Raw genomic sequence first — 21,295 nt, 5'->3', positions numbered from 1 at the left:
TACGTCTATTTTGTCACTGTCTGCTAGATAAAACGAAACAGGTCTTTCTAATATCGCAGCAGTTGTAACACATGCCAAATAAGAGAGACTTTTTTTGGCACAGGTCATTTTAACTACCTCATTTACATAAATAACACGAGAGAATACAATTCATAAAGTACCAACATGAAATGCCTATTAGGCCTACTACAAGCAAAAAGTTTTACGTTAGGAAATAGTTCACATTTCGTTCATAAACTCCATTCTCTGAAACATGAGATCGAAAAGTAGTAATAGTCCGAAATTTTCACAAAAATTTGTAATCGTTATATTCTTCCACATAATTTGTGTGATGTCTCCGTTTCTTCTCCTACCTCGTTCTAACAAACAATCTTTGCATCTATCAAGATTTTAAACATGGCTGAAACAGCAACTGTTGACATTCTTAACAGTAAATAATAACAGCCAAACAGTTGCAGGATAAAGATTTATTAAAATTCTTGACCACGGTTTCGGTATATCTAAATATACCTTCATCAGAAGTAAAATACACCTGAACAGGAAGACACCTTCATTAGCAAAAACTTAGCATCGGAACTGAGAAAGAACCACAAGTGCCCTCTCTCGTTGAAACTGTCTGCCCTAGGGCTTTCACACCCTCTTCACGCTAGTTCACAGGCGAGGTAATGATGCTATGCTGTGTTCGCATCAACCTTCTGTCCATAATTATGTTGTATAAATGGAGATGATGTTTTAACTACGACGATGCCTTTGGCACAATTGTTTTATGTATCTCCACTGCAGGATGTGATTTTAGTAAGTGACTAAAAGTTTTTATGCATGTAATACTCTGGTAATTTTACAGTTACTCAAGCTATAGTGTTTTTTCTTTATCATCTGGGTCCTCATCCTCCATCGGCTCCTTTCCCCCCTCCCCCCTTCGTTTTTCCTCTCCTCCCCCCTTTTTATTTTCCCATCATCTGTCCAGTTTACCCCCACCTGCTCTCGGCTGTGGTATGTCATATTTGCCAACTTTTTAGTGCAGTGTTCAAGTGAATGTTCAATGTTTTTCGTCTTTTCAAAGTGTTGTGAACAGACACCATGCTGTCGCCGGGTGTGAATTTTATGTCTTTTGCCAACAGAAACCTGTCTGGCGCTGTGTTTTTTAATTGTCTGTCTATTATTTTACCTCTCTGCTTCATATGTATTTTATTAGCATCATCATCCCTTTGTTCTATGTTTTAAGTTCCACGATTTAAGTTCCACCATTTAAGTCTCCTATTTTATCGCCTGTTTTTATTATTTATTATCTTCATCTTTTTAAAACAAAGTCTGTAGGCTGAAGAGCATGCCGCTGCCAGCCAGCCCCCTTCGGTGGGAATCGAAACTCAATAAAGAACAAAAAATTCTTTATCATTTACCGTGAATCCTTGCATCTCTAATTCTGTAACTATTCCTGCCATTGTCAAAACTTATGCTCCAGTTAATTTCACTAACCCCACCAGAATCACAGGTATCCCTCGTTTATTCTCCGGTAGGGCGTTTTTCCGTGTTCGCTATTCCGAGAACAGAACCTAGCGGCTGCTAACCAGGGACTGTACAACTGATAGTGTAGCGATCTGGAAAAAAAGGACAGGCTTTCATTGTGTTGAATACACCGAGAAGATAACATGTAATCTTTCTTACCCGTTATTCCTATTAGTCGTTTATTTCCATCCTGGTAGTCTGAATTTATCGATATCACTAATAATTATAACGACGATGATCATTCGCACACCCACTTAACCATAGAGACAAACAGCGATTGGCATTCACACGTTCGGTTTATTCGGTTCAGTTCGTATAGTCCCATCCCCTTTTTGTCTACGGTAATGCTTTGTATTAGTGGTGGGCAGGAAATCGCGTATCTGTTAGAAATCACAGTGACTGAGAAGTCACAGATATCACAGTAGCAACTTTACAGAATCTAACTGCGATTTCAGTCACAGTTAGCAGTCGCAAGTAGTATTTCACATTCAAAGACGTGAGACATCTATTGGTCGAATTTAGCACTGCTTTCTGCGTTTTCAGTGACAAGTCGCAACTAAGAGTCGCAAGTAGCATCTAAAAAGCGCGGCTAACAGTGGCATCTGTTGGCCAAAGTTCGTACTACGTCCATCTCTGCGGTACGCGATGGAGTCCAACTGCGATTTCCGTGACAAGTCGCAACTAAGAGCCGCAAGTAGCAACTAAAAAGCGCAGTTAACAGTGCCATCTGTTGGCCGAAGTTCGTACTACGTCCATCTCTGCGATACGGTATCGAGTCTAACTGCGATTTCCGTGACAAGTCGCAACTAAGAGTCGCAAGTAGCAACTAGAAAGCGCGGTTAACAGTGCCATCTGTGGGTCAAAGTTCGTACTACGCCCATCTCTGCGATACACTGCGATTTCCGTGACAAGTCGCAACTAAGAGTCGCAAGTAGCAACTAAAAAGCGCAGTTAACATACTTTTCCTAGTGTCATCTATTGACCGACGGACGTACTTCGTAATGAGAGCCTTGTGCCTCACGAGATCGATGTGCTATGTGTGCATATGAAGGGCTTATTTCAATAGTGGTGCAAGTCCATTTTTGTTCATTTTGAGATACAGAGTCGTAAAGTTAAATGAGCACTGAAAAATCTGCAGTTGAGATACCAGAAATATTCAAGCATATGGCTTCTTGCTAGAGATGAACCTTTATTTATGTTTGCTTGGATCATTAATTTCAGAAGCATTATAGACAGAAAAGTGGAGGTAATGGACTTGTACCACTATTGAAATAAGCCTTTCATATTATATGACGACATGCACATTCAGCATCAGTTATGGTTGGTCAAATACTGCTGTGACTCTGAATGTATTATATTAATAAGAAGCAACATTGCCTTTTTCTCCTGAAAATATCAAGTAACGTAACAAATGTGTTTGATTCTGCTTCCAATAACAGTTTTGGTTAATACTCCACATGCCTACAGGACTTTGCAATGTTAACACAGCAGAACTCAGACATCTGTATAAGTGTAGTGAAATGAAAACAGTCATATGAATGCCTCACTTTTGTTCCGACACAGTTCAAGACTCGGCAGAAAAGTTTTACACCTGGTGTTCTACATGGCAACTTCACACACAAGAACTTTTTGCCGACACTACTACCACCTACATAAGTAAGCTTTTCCTGTGTTACTTTCTAGTAATGCACTTAAGCTATTCCCGATTTAACTGGAAGATCTGTACTTCCCACTTACACATCAAAAGCCTCAAAATGCATATTGTAGACTTCGGGATATGTTACAGGTCAATGTCACACCAAGATTGTGGAGAAAGGGGAGGGGGGGGCGGCATGTCACTCTCCAACAAGTGTTTACCAATAAGTAAGTGGCGGAAAATTACGGGTATTGGACGGCTTAACATGTGGAAAATGAGATTTTTATTATTCACTCACTGTATTTAACATTTATTATGCCTTTAAAATCGCACAACAACTTCAATAAAACACAGTTTAATCATTCACACACTTATTTCACAATTATTTCACTTTTAAACAGCAAATCCTCTAAGAGCTGTCTTGAATCTTCACGAATCTCTCTCAACAGCCTTGATGTGGATAGATACGTACAGCAACCAGTAATCAGAGTCAGAACTGCGTCTGCAAAAACACAAGGATTATTAAACAATTTTTGCTGTCACTAATTACTAGCAATATAGTTGACAGAGTAGATTGCTAATATTTGCTATAATGAATGTCACGTTTGCAAGAACGATCTCACTGAAGTAATTTAAGTCCATCGAAACGCTTAGAAACTAACCTCTCGTCTGACGAAAACGGTCTAAAGACGCAGTGGCAAATTTCTTCAGATCTGCTGACAATGATATTTTGAGTTATCACTTTACTGAGTGACTGAAATGTAGTTCAGGTACCTGTGAACATAACAATACGTTAGAATTCATTTTCTAAACACGAACTATTACGGTACTGTACGGCTACTTACATATTAATTACACTATTAATATTTTCACAGTTGTTTCTTTAATACAAAATTAAAGCCAACAGAAGAAAAAACGTAAAACATACTTGCCAATGACAGGTTTGTTGCGATGCAATTTTCTGTGTTGACAGATGTAACTTTTTCATATGGTGGTAAGTCGCAGAAGTCACAGAAATCGCAGAAGTAGCAGAAGTCACTGAAATCGCAGAAGTAGCAGAAATCGCAGAAGTCACAGAAGTAGGAGAAGTCACAGAAGTAGCAGAAATCGCGGAAGTAGCAGAAATCGCAGAAATAGCAGTGGCGGAGGGATACACGACCTATGTTCCTTAACTGCGACTCTTAACTGCGACAAATCGCAGTTAAGAATAACAGATACTGAAAAGTAGCATTCACTGAAATCACTGATATCGGATAATCGCAGTTTAGCCCATCACTACTTTGTATTCCTAGATGTGACAGGGGTTCCCCCGGCAGAGACATCACGTACACTATGCACACATTCAAAAAGTAACTTTTGAATCGTTGAGAAATCAACTCACAATGTCTTCAAACCCAATGGGATGCATTTCAAAATCATATGAATGATCGATAGACCAACGTGCGCTGGGTGCTAGGCGCTTCGTGAAACAAAGTTTTCTTCTTCAAAAATATTAATTTGGCCCTCCCCGAAATTGACGCCTGGCACAGACACCCCCCCCCCCCCTGTCCCCCCGCCAACATCCATGCCTAACTATAATGTAAATAATACAGAAGTAAAATAGGAAACACTTGATAATACTGCTCCAGGCTGTTTTATCACAACTAAAGTTTATGAGAAAATGGATAGTGTACAAAACAAAGTCATCGACTCCGTGTTGTGATCCGGCGAAACATCTGTTGCTTCATTCCGATAATTCAACATAGACTCTCCGTTGTATTAGGCCTTGCGAACGGGATGTGCAGGATAGCTGTTTTCTGTTTTGATGAAAACAGTCTTCGTTGAGGAATGATTTTTCTCGTCTGACATGTTTCGGAATGAAGTGCTTATCATGTTTCGGAATGAAGAGCAGTTAACGTTACTTTTATGGAAGCTGCATGTTTTTCGATTGCATTTACGTTTCGCTGGTTAAGCCTAATAGCTCAGAAGCGATTTTGTCTTTTCGTTCCTTCACGATCACATCCTTACTACTGGTGTGATGTTTGCTGACATCCACCAGTGTTGTATCTCATTCGTTCAGAGCGGAAAGATAGTTGCTTGCTACAGCATGTGTTTCGTCATTTTTCTTGAACGTCAGAGGCTGAGAACGACTGGCCCCTCATTTGGCATACGCTGTGTACATGCCTGCACATGTTCCATTTTACGCTCGAATCGGCACATGAGCACGAATATTTATGAATGCAAGTTTTGCAGTCGCGTTTTTCAGTCGCGGTACCCAGTTTGCAGCTGCATTCCACTTGACTGTCTTTGGTCAAATAAACTTCCATGACTTCTGATTCAGATGGCACTTTTCAACAACTGTCTTCCTGTGCAATGAGGTCCTCGTCAACTGGTGCACTCTATTTATGCCTTTTTTGTCATAACTATTAGCTGGGCAAACAAATTATCTTTAACGAAAGTCATAAACGCAAAAACTGTTTTATGAAGACGCTTAGTATGCTTCCCCTCCAGCTAGATAGACTGAAGCGCCAAAGAAAGTGGTATGTATTAGTAGTAGTAGTGGCTTTATTCATCCGTAGATTTCTTTTTACAAGGATATACGACATATCAAAGTATTTACAAATTTAGATCAATTTAAAATAAGCTAAGTCGTATACACATATATTTGCAGACATCTAGTTAGAGAAATCATTAGATTTACTCCTGGTATATACTAGTTTTTTTTTTTACAAATAACTTATTAAATAATGTAATGCCACACTGATCACTCGTATCTTACTATTAGTCACTGCACACACTATACACATATTGCTTCATAACACACACACAAACATACAACTATCCCCATTAAATTCCACATAGAGATATATTTCATAGTTAGTCATAAACGTGTACACAGATCGAGATACAGAACAGAACTGACAACTAACATGGAGGCTCGGCAGAGCAATAAGAGTCCAAAGATGGTGTTAATCATGGTCGATACGATCTATTGACGCCACACAGCCCCATCACACCTCGTCCAAAACACCGGGGAACTTGGCATTGGTAAACACAAGAGGATCTGCGAGAGAGCTTGAGATTCCTCGTCAGAGGCCTGGAGAGTGGCCAGGTTGGATAAGTCGATGATGCGTGAGACAGTATTGGTCCGCGAGAAAAAATCAGCAAGGATGTTTTCTGTGCCTTTGATGTAGCGAATGGCTGTTGTGAATTGAGAGACTAAATCAAAGTGGCGGAAATTATGAGGGGATGGGTCCTCGGGGGAGGATTGCTGAAAGCGTCTACTAGTGGTTTGTGATCAGTAAGGATGAAGAAAGAACGGCTCTCGATGTCAGGGCGAAAGTGTTTGACAGCTTCAAAGACCACCAGAAGTTCCCTATCAAAAGCAGAATATTTCTTCTGAGCTGTAGACAGTTTTTTAGAGCAGAAATGAAGGGGAGAAACTGTGTCGCCTTTGCGTTGCTGTAGTACTGCCCCCACCACGATGTCGCTGGCGTCCATAGTGATGAATAACTCGGCCGACGGGTCGGGATGGGCGAGTGTCACGGCATGAGCTAAGGAAGTTTTTAGATCCTTGAAGGTCTGCAGCATAGGTTCAGTCCAGCGAACTGGTTTAGGCCTGAAGTCTGTTTGCCCGACAGTGAGTCTGTCAGTGGAACCTGCACGACGGAAGTAGTTTATTTTACCCAAGAAACGTCGGAGTTCCTTCTAAGTAGCCGGAGGCGGCAGTGACGTGATGGTCTGCACGTGAGATTTATGAGGCTGTATTCCGTCTGTGGAGATGGTGTAACTGAAAAATGTAACAGAAGACTGGCGCAGTTGGAATTTGTCCTTGTTGATGTCGGCGCCGTTGGAGTTCAAGGTCTGGAGGACCCTGGAAAAATGATTTTCGTGTTTCTCAGCTGAATTGCTGAAAATGAGTATGTCACCCAGATATGCAAAGCAAAACTCGAACTGTCGTAAGATTGAGTCGATGAAACGTTGCCATGTTTGTGCAGCGTTTATCAGGCCGAACAGCATGAAGTTGTATTGGAACAAACCGAGCGGCGTGATAATAGCTGTCTTTGGAATGTCTTCTGGTGCTACGAGAATCTGGTGATAGGCACATTTACAGTCAACAGCAATTAAGATTGTGGCGCCTGATAACATATGAGTGAAATCGTTTATGTTCAGCATTGGGTAATTGTCCATGACGGTACGAGCAGTTAAGCATCTGTAGTCGCTGCACATTCGGAAAGAACCATGGTGTTTGGCGACGAGGTGAATAAGTAAAGATCAGTTGCTGTCCGACGGTTGCAGGATACCTGCCTCCAAAAGTTCGTTGATTTGCTGCCAGGCTGCGCGCAACTTAATGGGATTGAGGCATCCAACCTTGTGCCTAATAGGGTGGCCGGCAATGGTAACTATCTTGTATGTCGTTCCGTCAGTGACGGAAGAAACTGAGAACTACACACGAGACTGAGCAATGTCCTGACGTGAAGTTTTTGGACGAGTGGGGCGCAACGAGGCGTAACCGTTAGGACGAGTGGGAAAAGGCAGCACGAAAGTCACATGCCTATTATGTGAGTGCAGCGTGCGCTTGTTTGGAGAGGTCGGCTGCCCGCACAGCACGGAGCGGGTCGGGGCGCACAGTGACTGTTGTCAGCCTTGCCTTGGGTAACTGGCAAGGGCGAGAGAGCCGTTGGCGTCGCACGGGCTGGCGCCTGAGAGAGACGGAATGTTTATCAATATGCGGGGCGGCTGCCTGTGTGGTAGGCGTGGTCGTATTGCGCACATGTCATTAGAAGCACTGTTTGAAACACATGGCACTGAATGTGGCAAGCTCGTCGGGAGTGCGGTGTCTACCAGATGCGAATCGTCACACGCAATTAATATTTTTGGACAAACCTGCTGAGTGTCCGAGCTGGTGTCTGCTGGAGAAACACGATTAGGTGGCGGCACTGTGGTCTTCAGTTTCAGCAGCGAGGTACAAGCCGCGATGAGCTCGTTGTGTTGCTATTCGTTGTTTCTCGTCGTTTTTCCGCCAAGTCTTATTCTGACAGTAGGTTAGTGACGCAGGTCACAATGTCGCCCATTAGTGCGGAGCACTCGCGTGCTAACTCACATGTCGCAATATAAACAGAACATGGAACATAAGTGCAGGAGCACAGTATCTGAGTGTTAGTGGGATGATGTAGCGCAGAGCTCTGAACCACGTTTGGAGAGAGTTTGTAATGTGGCAAAAAATCCATACCGAGAATTGGTTCCCCACAGGCCTTAGCGTCTTCTAGATCCTGCGGTCAGCGTTTGAGTGCTGGAAAGGTAATTGACACTTTTTGGCATCATCGCCAAAAATCTTATGGTACCAACAATACGGATGAGCCGGATGTGGTGGTGGTGGTGACTGCGGCAGCGGAGGAGGCTTGTCCTCGTTGATTTGTTCCAGGATGTATACTGGCATGTATGGTGCGTGGATGATTCTTGAGTGCTCGGACAGAGGAGAGAGCGAGTGGATACTGCCAGGCAGTGTAGACAGCGTGGAGGTGGAGCAAGCTTGCCTCTGCCCACAGACAGCTGGTAAACAGGAGCAGTTGTGGCACCAGTGGTGAGTGGTGAGCTGGTTGGTGTTGTCATAGTAATGCATACAGCTGGTCTGCAATGCGAAGACGAGAGCTGATTAACTCGAAGGAGTGCGGTAGCAGGTGAATCTGTAGGTCGGTAGGTAACTTGGGGAGGACAATACCGCCCACAGAGTAACGTCCGGCATTGTATGCTCATTCACAAGTAATCGAAGGTGGCGCCACAGTGGTGATGGAGTTCAGTCCCCCAGGTGCTCCTCGTACAAGATCTTGATGATTAATTCATGTGGTGAGCAGGCGAGTCGGTCCAACATTGTTTTCTTTGTGAACTCGTACTTCGGTGGAGGTGGTGGCGAGAGGAGTAGTACACATATTATGTCCGAGTGATCATGGAGGTGCGTGACGAGACATAGGAATTTAGAGTTGTCGTCGGACACATGATGCAACTCGAACAGATGCTCCACAAGCATAAACCATGATAGGGGGTTGTCCCCATATAAAGGGTGCAGCTTCGGCAGACGGCCAGGGGGGTGGATGAAGGCGGCTTTGGTGTAACTTGGAAGGCCTGCTCGTTCGTGGTAGGAGGGGCCGTATTGCAGCCCAGCACCGTAGGCATAGGTGTGTTACTGGCAAGTACGTCCGAAGCAACGGCGGGTTGCATTGTCCTTGACGTATCGCAAAAACATGATGTGGCGGTCCTATAAATTGGACCGGAGGTTAAGATACATATTTGAAATTGTCCACCCTGGAAATGATGTGGAAGGCCAGTGCCATAGACACAGGCGGAACTGTGGAAGAGGCGAGGGGCTGAACGGTCAGAATCCCCCCCCCCCCCCCCCGTGCGCGTGGGCGGGGGGTAGGGTGGGTTGGTACTTTGTGCAACAACAATGTGAGTTTTCTGTGCTTATCGAGATCACACCCCGTGTGGTCAGACTATAAATTACTGGTGAAACTTGCTGAAGATCACACTGTTGCGGTAAAACAATCCTGGAAGATGAAGCGCCGTAAGATGTGCTCGAACCCACATGGTCGAAAAACTGAGCAACAGGACTGGTGGGTGAGCAAGGGGAATTTGCTGCATGAAAATGTGCATCGTTAGTTTGTGAGTAAGGCAAAACCAGAATAGGTTCATAGCGATTGGTAGCATGTGCGTTTTGCACAAATGGCGGTGTTGCACACGGCATCATAGTAACCGACATTGCAGCCTGTTGAAAGTCTAAGTACATGTGCGAATGTAGATCACTTTGAAAATTACACGATCGATTGGTAGTTACACAGTTCTGAAAATTATCCACTTCACACTTCACATATTGGTGAGCTCAGTCTGGCGACACTTGGTTGGAGATCGCGAACCACTGTCGATTAGTGGAGAGCCGACCGTTGGCAGAGGATTGGAATGGCCTGGTTGTCGTAGTTGGGCCTCCAAATCCTCGAACAAAGCATTGGGTGAGGCAGCCATGGCATCATGCGCATAACCTGTTGATTTACAATACCCGGCGCGGAAGTCGCTGAAGACGTAGAAAATTCGGGGTCACCAGTATGGGACCAGGATACGATTATCGATCGAATGCAATAACTGTCCCCAATAATTTCCACATAGAGATATATTTCACAGTACGTCATATATGTGTACACAGCTTGAGATACAGAACAGAACTAAAAACTAACATGGAGGCTCGGCAGAGCAATAAGAGTCCAAAGATGGTGTTAATCATGGTCGATACGACCTATTGACGCCACAAAGCGAAGGTGTTACGTGGAATGTTGGATATTTTATAATCACCCCTACTCTGTTTTAGCTAAGTAATCCTTCAATGTATAAAATGTATTGCGTAATAGGTAATTTATAGCTGCCTTTTTAAATGAGTGAATTTTTGCAATTTCTTTAATCTCTTTTGGTAATTTATTGTACACTTTTATTCCTTGGTAGAAAATGCTGTTTTGAGTTTTATGTTTATTTTTTCTTGCTACATGTAAGTTGAGTCTATCTCTTGTTGCATGGTCGTGGACAGAGCTGTTTGTGCAGTAATTACCAACGTTATTTTTGATGTGTGCAACTGACTGGTAAATGTATTCACATGGAGCAGTTAAAATCCTCATTGTTTTGAGCAGATATTTACAGTGAGATCAACTAGTATTTTTGGTTATTATTCTTATGGCTCTTTTCTGGAGTTTGAAAATTGTGTTTATATTTTGTGCGTTTGTTCCCCAAAAAAGAATGCCATAGCTAAGAATTGAGTGTACATTTGAATAATATGTAACTGAAAGACACTGCATGCTACACACTGATGACATTCTGATTGCAAGTACCTTCATGTGTTCATACGACTTCAACTGAGAAGCAATATTCATTCCTAGAAATTTTGCATTTGTTACACAGTCAATAGAGGTGCCATCTACATTTAATTTAACATTGTCATTTTTCCTCTTCAAACTAAAATTTATGGCATTAGTTTTCTTTATGTTCAATGTCACTTTGATAGGCACCCACATGACTTGCTCATACTGTGGCATCAAGCAGTCAGGCCTGCAAGATGAGTGGTCTGCCAAGCGAATGGATTCATTCTTATTTATCGAGTAACATGAACTCTCGTACTCACAATTAAGTTACAAATTATCCTCCTGTATGAATAATACGCAACGGAAACGCACATCCGACTATCAGTAATTTACAGAACTCTGACTGTTCACTACGCACTGGCAATACCACATTTTCTTTTTTTTTTTTTATTTAATGGCTTTTATCAACACGTGGCCATTGCACTGAATATGAGTGGTGCACACATTATAATTACTGGATGTCATGACAACATACAATTCGAAGGAAAAGGCCACCAATCTTTTTCTTTTCACTATCTTATTTATTCCGATAAATTCTATAACCTAAACACACTAATTCTATAACCTACAACAATAACACATGAGAAATTCCGCCCAGTGGGCATGGCTTTACATTGGTGATTCTCTATCTTATGGTCTCGTAATTATTTAACGCTACAGTCCACTTTCTGGATAGGATGGTGGATCTTTTGCTGTATCTCACACTTCGACTCTCACAACCATCATCACGAAACTTTCCTCCAGACCGAGCGGTACAAAAGGAACACGCATAACCCACTACCTCTGAAACTACCTTGCTACTCTCCCATGCAAACCACACATACTTAAATTACATGACATACACCACACTACAACATGAAATACAACACAGGGAATAGTCACAACATTATCACTTTCCGCTTTCCCACTTCAATTAATATTTATCCCAGTTTCACACGACACTGCCCCACTTCATAATTCTACTTTCCTACTATGAACTCTGGAGATATATGCACGTCTTCCTGTGCAATGCAAGCCAAGTGGCGTTGCTGGATAGACGGCTGACTCACCTTGTTTCTCTCTCAGAGTATTATAGTTTGAATCAAGCGTCACAGGGGCACATACCTTGCAAAGTAATACACTCCTGGAAATTGAAATAAGAACACCGCGAATTCATTGTCCCAGGAAGGGGAAACTTTATTGACACATTCCTGGGGTCAGATACATCACATGATCACATTGACAGAACCACAGGCAGATAGACACAGGCAACAGAGCATGCACAATGTCGGCACTAGTACAGTGTATATCCATCTTTCGCAGCAATGCAGGCTGCTATTCTCCCATGGAGACGATCGTAGAGATGCTGGATGTGGAACGGCTTGCCATGCCATTTCCACCTGGCGCCTCAGTTGGACCAGCGTTCGTGCTGGACGTGCAGACCGCGTGAGACGACGCTTCATCCAGTCCCAAACATGCTCAATGGGGGACAGATCCGGAGATCTTGCTGGCCAGGGTAGTTGACTTACACCTTCTAGAGCACGTTGGGTGGCACGGGATACATGCGGACGTGCATTGTCCTGTTGGAACAGCAAGTTCCCTTGCCGGTCTAGGAATGGTAGAACGATGGGTTCGATGACGGTTTGGATGTACCGTGCACTATTCAGTGTCCCCTCGACGATCACCAGTGGTGTACGGCCAGTGTAGGAGATCGCTCCCCACACCATGATGCCGGGTGTTGGCCCTGTGTGCCTCGGTCGTATGCAGTCCTGATTGTGGCGCTCACCTGCACGGCGGCAAACACGCATACGACCATCATTGGCACCAAGGCAGAAGCGACTCTCATCGCTGAAGACGACACGTCTCCATTCGTCCCTCCATTCACGCCTGTCGCGACACCACTGGAGGCGGGCTGCACGATGTTGGGGCGTGAGCGGAAGACGGCCTAACGGTGTGCGGGACCGTAGCCCAGCTTCGTGGAGACGGTTGCGAATGGTCCTCGCCGATACCCCAGGAGCAACAGTGTCCCTAATTTGCTGGGAAGTGGCGGTGCGGTCCCCTACGGCACTGCGTAGGATCCTACGGTCTTGGCGTGCATCCGTGCGTCGCTGCGGTCCGGTCCCAGGTCGACGGGCACGTGCACCTTCCGCCGACCACTGGCGACAACATCGATGTACTGTGGAGACCTCACGCCCCACGCGTTGAGAAATTCGGCGGTACGTCCACCCGGCCTCCCGCATGCCCACTATACGCCCTCGCTCAAAGTCCGTCAACTGCACATACGGTTCACGTCCACGCTGTCGCGGCATGCTATCAGTGTTAAAGACTGCGATGGAGCTCCGTATGCCACGGCAAACTGGCTGACACTGACGGCGGCGGTGCACAAATGCTGCGCAGCTAGCGCCATTCGACGGCCAACACCGCGGTTCCTGGTGTGTCCGCTGTGCCGTGCGTGTGATCATTGCTTGTACAGCCCTCTCGCAGTGTCCGGAGCAAGTATGGTGGGTCTGACACACCGGTGTCAATGTGTTCTTTTTTTCCATTTCCAGGAGTGTATTAAGAACATATTCATCACACACACGAGTCCTCAACTGATACCATGGACAAGTACTTATCTTTATCCTTTGTCTCATACACAGATTGAGACTCACGCAGTACTCACCACGTGGAAGTACTCGCCTCTAATTTCAAGTCCTGCACACGCTATTTCTTAAATATTTCTACTTATAGTACACATGCTAGTAATTCAGCTTAACTTAAGCACACGGAAGTATTTCAACTTATTGCTACACATGGTTTCATTGTGACCGTTGGTCACTTCCGAAGATTATTACGATCCCATTAATATTACCTGCCTGACATTTAATTCTCCCCACAAAAGTTCCTGAAATAGAGAAATTATTATTTCAAACTACTCTTAAATATTCCACATGCATACCATGTCTCCACTCTTTCGTCATTACGGAGCACACCTAAGACAGGTCTTAACAGCACAAGATCCAGTGGCAGAGTGCTGAAACATGGCCGTTCTTCAGGTCCTCTCGCACCTCTGCCGAAGTGGGGGAGCACCTTGCTACTGTATTGGTCAGCCACATTTCAGGCGCTCAAAGCTCCGGTAAATTTCATCTCTTTGGTCCCACCAAAGGTGGCCAAAGGACCGTCTCAAAGATGATCATATATTCACATTCACTATCTGCGGTTAGCAGACGATCATACATTCATTCATTTCACAGATCTCACCAAAAAAGTGGATGTAGGGATTTATTTTGTGGGAGTGCACATGTGATCAATTAAATAAATAAATTGTCATTCTTTCCCACACTGGTATCCGGCTTCACTGTGTTAATTGAAATTGAGTTATTTTACAAAAAATGTGTTGTTCTGACAAAAATAATGAAGTATGTTGTACCTATTTTCAATGTCGGGCGGTACTGTACCCTTTCAACTTTATTGCTTACTGACCAATCATAATCTTCCTTGCGAGTTTCATTTGCTTTCTCGGAAAGGAGTCCTCATGTTTTCTCAGTGACTATAATATTGCTGTCATCAGTGAAGAGAAATTTTTCACCATGAGTAACACTACTGGGAAAGTCATTGATGTATATCAGGAACAGTACTGGTCCTAATATGCTACCTTGCAGAACCCCTATATTAATGTATTTTGTTTCTGATAAGTGTTTTACTAAATGTTTAGATGTATTTGAAGTATGTGTTATCTCTACTCTTTGCACCGGATCTGTTAGGTATGATCGAAACCAGTCATTAGCTACCCCTCTTATTCATAATGTTTCTAATTTATTTGGTAGAATTTTGTGGTTGACTGTATCAAATGCCTTAGAAAGATCCAAAAATATATATCTGTGACACACTCATCTTTACCAAGAGAATTGAGTACAACTTTTGTGAATTCTACTATGGCTGACTCCGTATTTTTGCCACTTCAGAAACCAAACTGTGATTCGCTTAAAAGATTGTATTTATTCAGGTAATTCGTTAATGTGTCTTTCATAATTTCTTCTATTATTTTTGAGAATGCTAACAGCAGGGTATTGGGCCGTTGATTTTCTATGTCTTCTGCATTACCTTTCTGAAGCAAAGGTACAACTCGTGCCTGTTTTAACTTCTCTGGAAATGTCCCCGATGCGAAGGATTCATTTATTATATTTGTTAAGGGGCCTTGTATAAGCATTGTTTCAGTACACACATTGGTACTTCATCTAAGCCTACTGATTCTTTATTTTTTAATTTTTGAACAGTTTTATTGACTTCATTCTCTGTGGTTGGAAGTAACATCATTGTATTTAGTGCAACATTATTTACAGGTGTTATATTTGTTTGGGTGAGTTTTTGCTGTAACGTCTCTGCAATACTTAAAAGTGCTCGTTTACATAGTTTGCTAAGTGTTGTGGATCATTTATTACCTTATCCTTCTCCCTTAGCAGTATGTTCTTCTGCATTTGTTTGCCTCTCCCCGTTTCCTTTCTTATAACATCCCAGACTGCTTTGCTTTTATTCTCTGCATTATATATTATTTTGTCATTAAATGACTTTTTGCAGCAATCAGCACCTTCATATAGATTTTTTTGTATCTATGATAGAAATTTGGATTGGAAATGCCTTTTCAAAGTTCAAATTTAAACAATGTGGAGAATTTAGAGAATTTAATATTCACCTTGGTTTCCTTATATACTTCATCCAAGCTTTGTTTTTCTAGTTCTTTTTAAAAATATTTTATTTTGATTTCTGATAGATGTCGTTTGTAGGCTTGTAGTTTAGGGAATGATTCGATGCCTGATTTTACTGTTGTTATTTGACAGAGATGATCTGATAGTCCGAGATCTTTTACAGCTACATCACATTTTTCCCTGTCCATATTTGTGGCCACATGGTCAATTACTGATGAAGTCATTGTAGTTACCCTCGTTCACCATTGACCAACAGGGACATGCCAAAACTTTGAAGGATGTTTATGAAGGTGCTGCTGGATTCATTTATGATATTAGTGTTGATGTTAATGGCCCCACACAGAATTATGTTGACCTTTGTACTGAGACTTCTGTTAACTTATTGAAAAAAGTGTCCGCACTACCACTGTGAGATCTATACACACGAAAATGATTAATTTCTTGGTGATATCAAGCCCTGTTAATTCAATAGTTGATATTTCATAGTTTTGTCTTCACTTACTGTACTACGGTCATGTCTTGATGAGAACTGTGTTTCTTTTCTGATATAAATGCGTGATCCTCTACCCCTTGGTATTGTTCTGCAGTAAGAGTTTGCCTTTCCCCCAATCTCCCTTGATCCTCATGAGTTCCTTCCTTGCTTCCTCCAACTGTGCCTGAAGGGCACAGATTTTCCTTTCCTGTTCCCCAAACAAAACGTTCCCACTGCATACTCTGCAGTTCCAGGAGAGAGCCTCTTCTGTTCTTTCAACATTCTCCCCCCTGCACCCCCCCCCAACCCCAGTGAAAATATGTCCTACAAGATTGGCAACAAATCCCTCTACTCACTACCCTATAACAGCTCCCACATTTCTCACTCATGGTCAGTTTCGAAAGAATAATTAAGTTTAAAGAATGTTTTAAATTTATCAAGGACGTGAGATTGGCTGTGAGTAAACTAAAAACGACACAAAGGTCTTATGTGCGGTGGTTGTTGTTTTTGTACTGATTTAGAGATACAATGAGAGAAGAATGAATTTGTAATTAATTTGCTTTTAGAGAATTTACGGTATCTGGCGTGTTTGGTCAGGTTTTTAAACGTTTTTAACTCAGAAAATTTAGACCTAGATCTCGTCTATCTAATTAGTAAACAATACGAAATGTGTTAGTTAAATACTATTTAGAAACGTTTAATTACACTTTTATTGCGACAATAGACACTGATGAAACTAGTAGTTGTTGTTTTTTAAAGGAATTTGCACTATCAAGAAAACTTAAACAGAATTTTTTGGATTTATGTCACGCAAAATTTCGGGTTATGTCGCCATTATCGGGACTTCAGCTAAAGAACAAGTTTTTTCAAGAACAAGAGCTGCCGGAACGCTAATATTCAGTTGTGTGACAAGAACGGACACTACAGCAAGTATACAAAACCAAAAAAATTTTAATTTGACACTATTTCCTCTTAAATAAGTTCTTTTAGCGGACGAAGAAAATACATGATCTGACTCGGCGGCCATCTTGGTTGCGTATTCAAATACAGAGATATGTAAACAGGCAGAACATGGCGCTGCGGTCTGCAAAGGTTGTATAAGATAACAAATGTCTGTCGCAGATGTTAGATCGGTTACTGCTTCTACAATGGCAGGTTATCAAGATCAGAGGACGGAAAAGGATCCTGCAAGAACGGGACCAATGGCGACTGGAGAGAACAGTTCAACGTCACAGAAGTGTAACCCTTCTGCAAATTACTGCAGACTGCAATGCTGGGCCATCAACAAGTGTCAGCATGTAAGCCATTCAACGAAAAATCATCAATATCGGCTTTCGGAGCCAAAGGCTCACTCGTATAGCCTTGATGACTGCACAACACAAAGGTGTATGCCTCGCCTGGGCCCATCAACACCGACAATGGAGTGTTGATGAGTGGAAACATTTGCCTGGTTGGACGAGTCTCGTTTCAAATTGTATTGAGCAGATGGACGTATGGAGAAAACCTCACGGGTCCATCGACATTTCATGTCAGCAGGAGACTCTTCAAGCTCGTGGGGGCTCTGTAATGGTGTGTGATGTGTGCAGTTGGAGTGATATGCGACCTCTGGTAAGTCTAGATAAGACTCTGACAGGTAACACATACGTAAGCATCCTGTCTGATCACTTGCATCCATTCATGTCCATTGTGTTGTGGCACTTCTGCATGCTCGGAGGGGCCTCCACTACATTAGACTGGTGTACCAGTTTCTTTGGTTCGTTAGTGTATATTTGAACGTGTGATGCACTCTTTCGATATACATAATTAGTCTTCAGCCAGGCTTTCAGTGAGTAACAATTCGTCCAGCAGTGCATATTATGGTCACTGTTCTCCAGAAAGTGGGTTACAAACTCTACTGTACGAGAATCATGCTTTAAATTTGTTATTTCAGGAGGGAGCACAATTTGAAATGCAGAAGCATCTCGCTCCCACAATAATGCCGTGGGGATCTTGTATGCCTTAGCTTGTTTCTCTCGGTCTCTTACTTTAATATTTATGTTTTCCCTCCAGGCCTTGTTTACGTGCCATGTACATTTTCGGAGTTGAAATCGTCCACGCCTTAAAGAAAAGTTTCTGATATGAAAACTTTCGGTAAAATGATTCCAACCTCAGTTTTTACGTAGTCAAAGAATAGTGAGAGAACTTCTCGATCGTTACTGTTTGGTATGAGAAAGCCACATGGGAATCCTTGTCTCATGTCATCTAACACCAGTAATGTCGTCTGCACAAAATCGTAGTTACCAGTTCGTGTGTCCCATATGTACAAATGCGTACTTCTGCAAAATTCCTCCATGGGGGAGTGACTCATTAACTGTATCCGATAGCTTATAAAATGCACGCCACCTCTAGTCTATTAACCTCACGGACCCACGCCTCTAGACTAGTAACATCGTTGTGACGCCTAGCTGTTGTGGAGCACTGGTTTCAGCAATGCTCAGTTTATGTAATTCTTGCCTCAAACAGTTTAATTTCTTGAAGTAGAAAATCAGAAAGCGAGTTTCATATTTTATCTAGTAAGCGCTTAAAGGGATTTTATTGGCAATATCGCAGATGTACTGGTGGTTATAAGGTTAAATTTTCCATATTTAAAATGTTATAACACAGAAGCTATGTACCATATGAGTACATAACTTGGTAGCATTAATGTCAAGAACATGGGAGAAATAATGCAGAATCAATTTAATTGAAACGGTTTTAATGTGGTGCTATAGTACATCATGCCATTACACACTGGTACCATTACTGCTACAAAACGGGCTCAATATGGCGCCCATCAGTGTCCAGAAGTGTCTGAAAACGCAGGATTGCGTTATGCACAGCAGAACGAAGAATGTCCATAAGTATGCTAGCTACCTCTTTGACATGCTTCAGGTCAGCACATGTGTGAATGTTCCCCAGATAAAACCTGTCCGTCAGGCAGCCCCACAACCTGAAATCACAGGGAGTGAGATCATGTGATTGTGCCAGCCAAGCATTAGGAAATGATCGTCTGATAATTCGATCGTTTCCAAGTGTGTTTCGGAGAAGCAGATGAACTTCACAAGCGATGTGCGGTGGGGCCCCATCTTGCATGAAAACTGTGGAGTTCATCGCGTTTGCATATATCGCAGTACCCCTGGCGAGTCACACAGCACAGTTTGGTCCTTGAGCGCCAGCCTGTCCGAAAAAGAATTGGCCAATGAGGAGGAACTTCATGCACAGTGACTGAAGGTGGATATCCCCACACTTAGCAATTCTGTGTGTTCACTTCACCCGTCAGAGAAAATGAACTTCGTCTGCCCATAGGATGGTCCAGGGCCAGCCCTCCTCAACTTCAATCCTTGCGAGAAAGTGGAGAGCGAAGTCAACATGTCACTGTGCATCCTGTGGTGCAAGCTGCAGTATGATATGGATTTTCTTCGGGTACCATTTGAGAATGGTTCGAAGCAGCTTCTGTACAGTGGACCACAGGATGTTCAACTGCCGTGGTGCGTGTTAACATCCCAAAGATGTTCGGGCTCACATGTGGTTCCTCTTCATCGAAATGTCTTGGCTCAATATCGCCTAGGGGTTGAACCGCATGTGTCGCATTACACGCCCTAAAGTAGACACTTGTGACCCTTTGGTTACATTGTCTGGCTGATAGCAATTTTGCGAAATACAAAGTTAACATAACATATAATAAGAGTATTAATAATATCGGGAACTAACTTAACGACCCACAAATGATGTACGCCACACAGTTGCGATTTGGTTAGAATAATGTTTATTCAGAAAGCAAACTAATAGCGAAAGTGGCCGTATTTAGAGTTACTGTTACACTCGAGTGCATATCCATCTGACACAGTTCGATCATTCAAAATCTAATCGCGAAATACAAGTTATCTACACGAAAAGTTAGGTTTCACGCCAGATGCGTAGCTGTTCACCGCTCAGAGAAAGTCCCGTGATACCACAAAACGCGAAATTTTTTAAGTTGCTTCACTTCCTGGCTGCGTAAAGACGGATTGTCCGCCTTCGCGTCTCAATCCGAACTGTACCCTTTGGTGCCTTCAGCCGGAACTGTCCTCTTTCGCATCTGCACCAATACTGTCCACTTCGCCCGTCCCCGGCCGCGTATCCCGCGCGCCGAATATCCTCACTCAACTGACTGAAGCCGTCCATCTGAATGGCTACAGTTCATTCTGTATTATTTTACATTTTAACATTATATCAAAGCTTGACCACTTTCATGTTATAAATAACGTAATAATGATATCCATTGTTAAATTCTTTTACATAAAACCAATACGATTTCCTTCTTAGCTTTGAATGCCATGGCCAGTAGCAATGCACCAACGTGCTGTCTGATAAATAAATAAAAAACAAAAGTAACTATTATGCACTAAACTTTACAACAAATATTCTATTACCTAATGATTCAATAAGATGCCATGTTGTCATCGTTCATTGTGTTTTGTGTGGAATAAATACTGATAATTTAAATTTACTATATCTTTTATATTCCGGAGGTAAAATAGTCCCCCATTCGGATCCCCGGGCGGGGACTACTCAGGAGGACGTCGTTAAAAGAAAAAGAAAACTGGCGTTCTACGGATTGGAGCGTGGAATGTCAGATCCCTTAACCGGGCAGATGGATTAGAAAATTTGAAAATGGAAATGGATAGGTTAAAGTTACATACAGTGGGAATTAGTGAAGTTCGGTGTCAGGACGAACAAGACTTTTGGTCAGGTGAATACAGGGTTATAAATACAAAATCAAATAGGGGTAATGCAGGAGTAGGTTTAATAATGAATAAAAAAATAGGAGTGCGGGTAAGCTACTACAAACAGCATAGTGAACGCATTATTGTGACCAAGATAGACACGAATCCCACGCCTACTACAGTAGTACAAGTTTATATGCCAACTAGCTCTGCAGATGATGAAGAAATTGAAGAAATGTATGATGAGATAAAAGAAATTATTCAGGTAGTGAAGGGAGACGAAAATTAATAGTCATGGGTGACTGGAATTCGAGAGTAGGAAAAGGGAGAGAAGGAAACATAGTAGGTGAATATGGATTGGGGCTAAGAAATGAGTTTTGCACAGAGCATCACTTAATCATAGCTAACACTTGGTT

The 21,295-nt window shown here is 42.6% G+C and overlaps 1 long non-coding RNA gene across 1 annotated transcript; it reads right to left on the bottom strand.

Annotated features, from left to right (window-relative positions):
* Nucleotides 1-3,445: 3,445 nt before the first annotated feature.
* Nucleotides 3,446-4,129, bottom strand: LOC126202880 (uncharacterized). Its single transcript, XR_007540194.1, has 3 exons — nucleotides 4,071-4,129; nucleotides 3,805-3,916; nucleotides 3,446-3,644 (listed from the first exon to the last, which is right to left on the bottom strand). It is a non-coding gene; the product is annotated as an uncharacterized LOC126202880 (long non-coding RNA).
* Between the last annotated feature and the right edge of the window lie 17,166 nt (nucleotides 4,130-21,295).

The sequence above is a fragment of the Schistocerca nitens genome, chromosome 9, assembly GCF_023898315.1.
Source record: "Schistocerca nitens isolate TAMUIC-IGC-003100 chromosome 9, iqSchNite1.1, whole genome shotgun sequence".
In the NCBI taxonomy this organism is placed as follows: domain Eukaryota; kingdom Metazoa; phylum Arthropoda; class Insecta; order Orthoptera; family Acrididae; genus Schistocerca; species Schistocerca nitens.
Note: the sequence above shows the minus strand (reverse complement) of the source record. Positions and strands in the feature narration are given on the sequence as shown.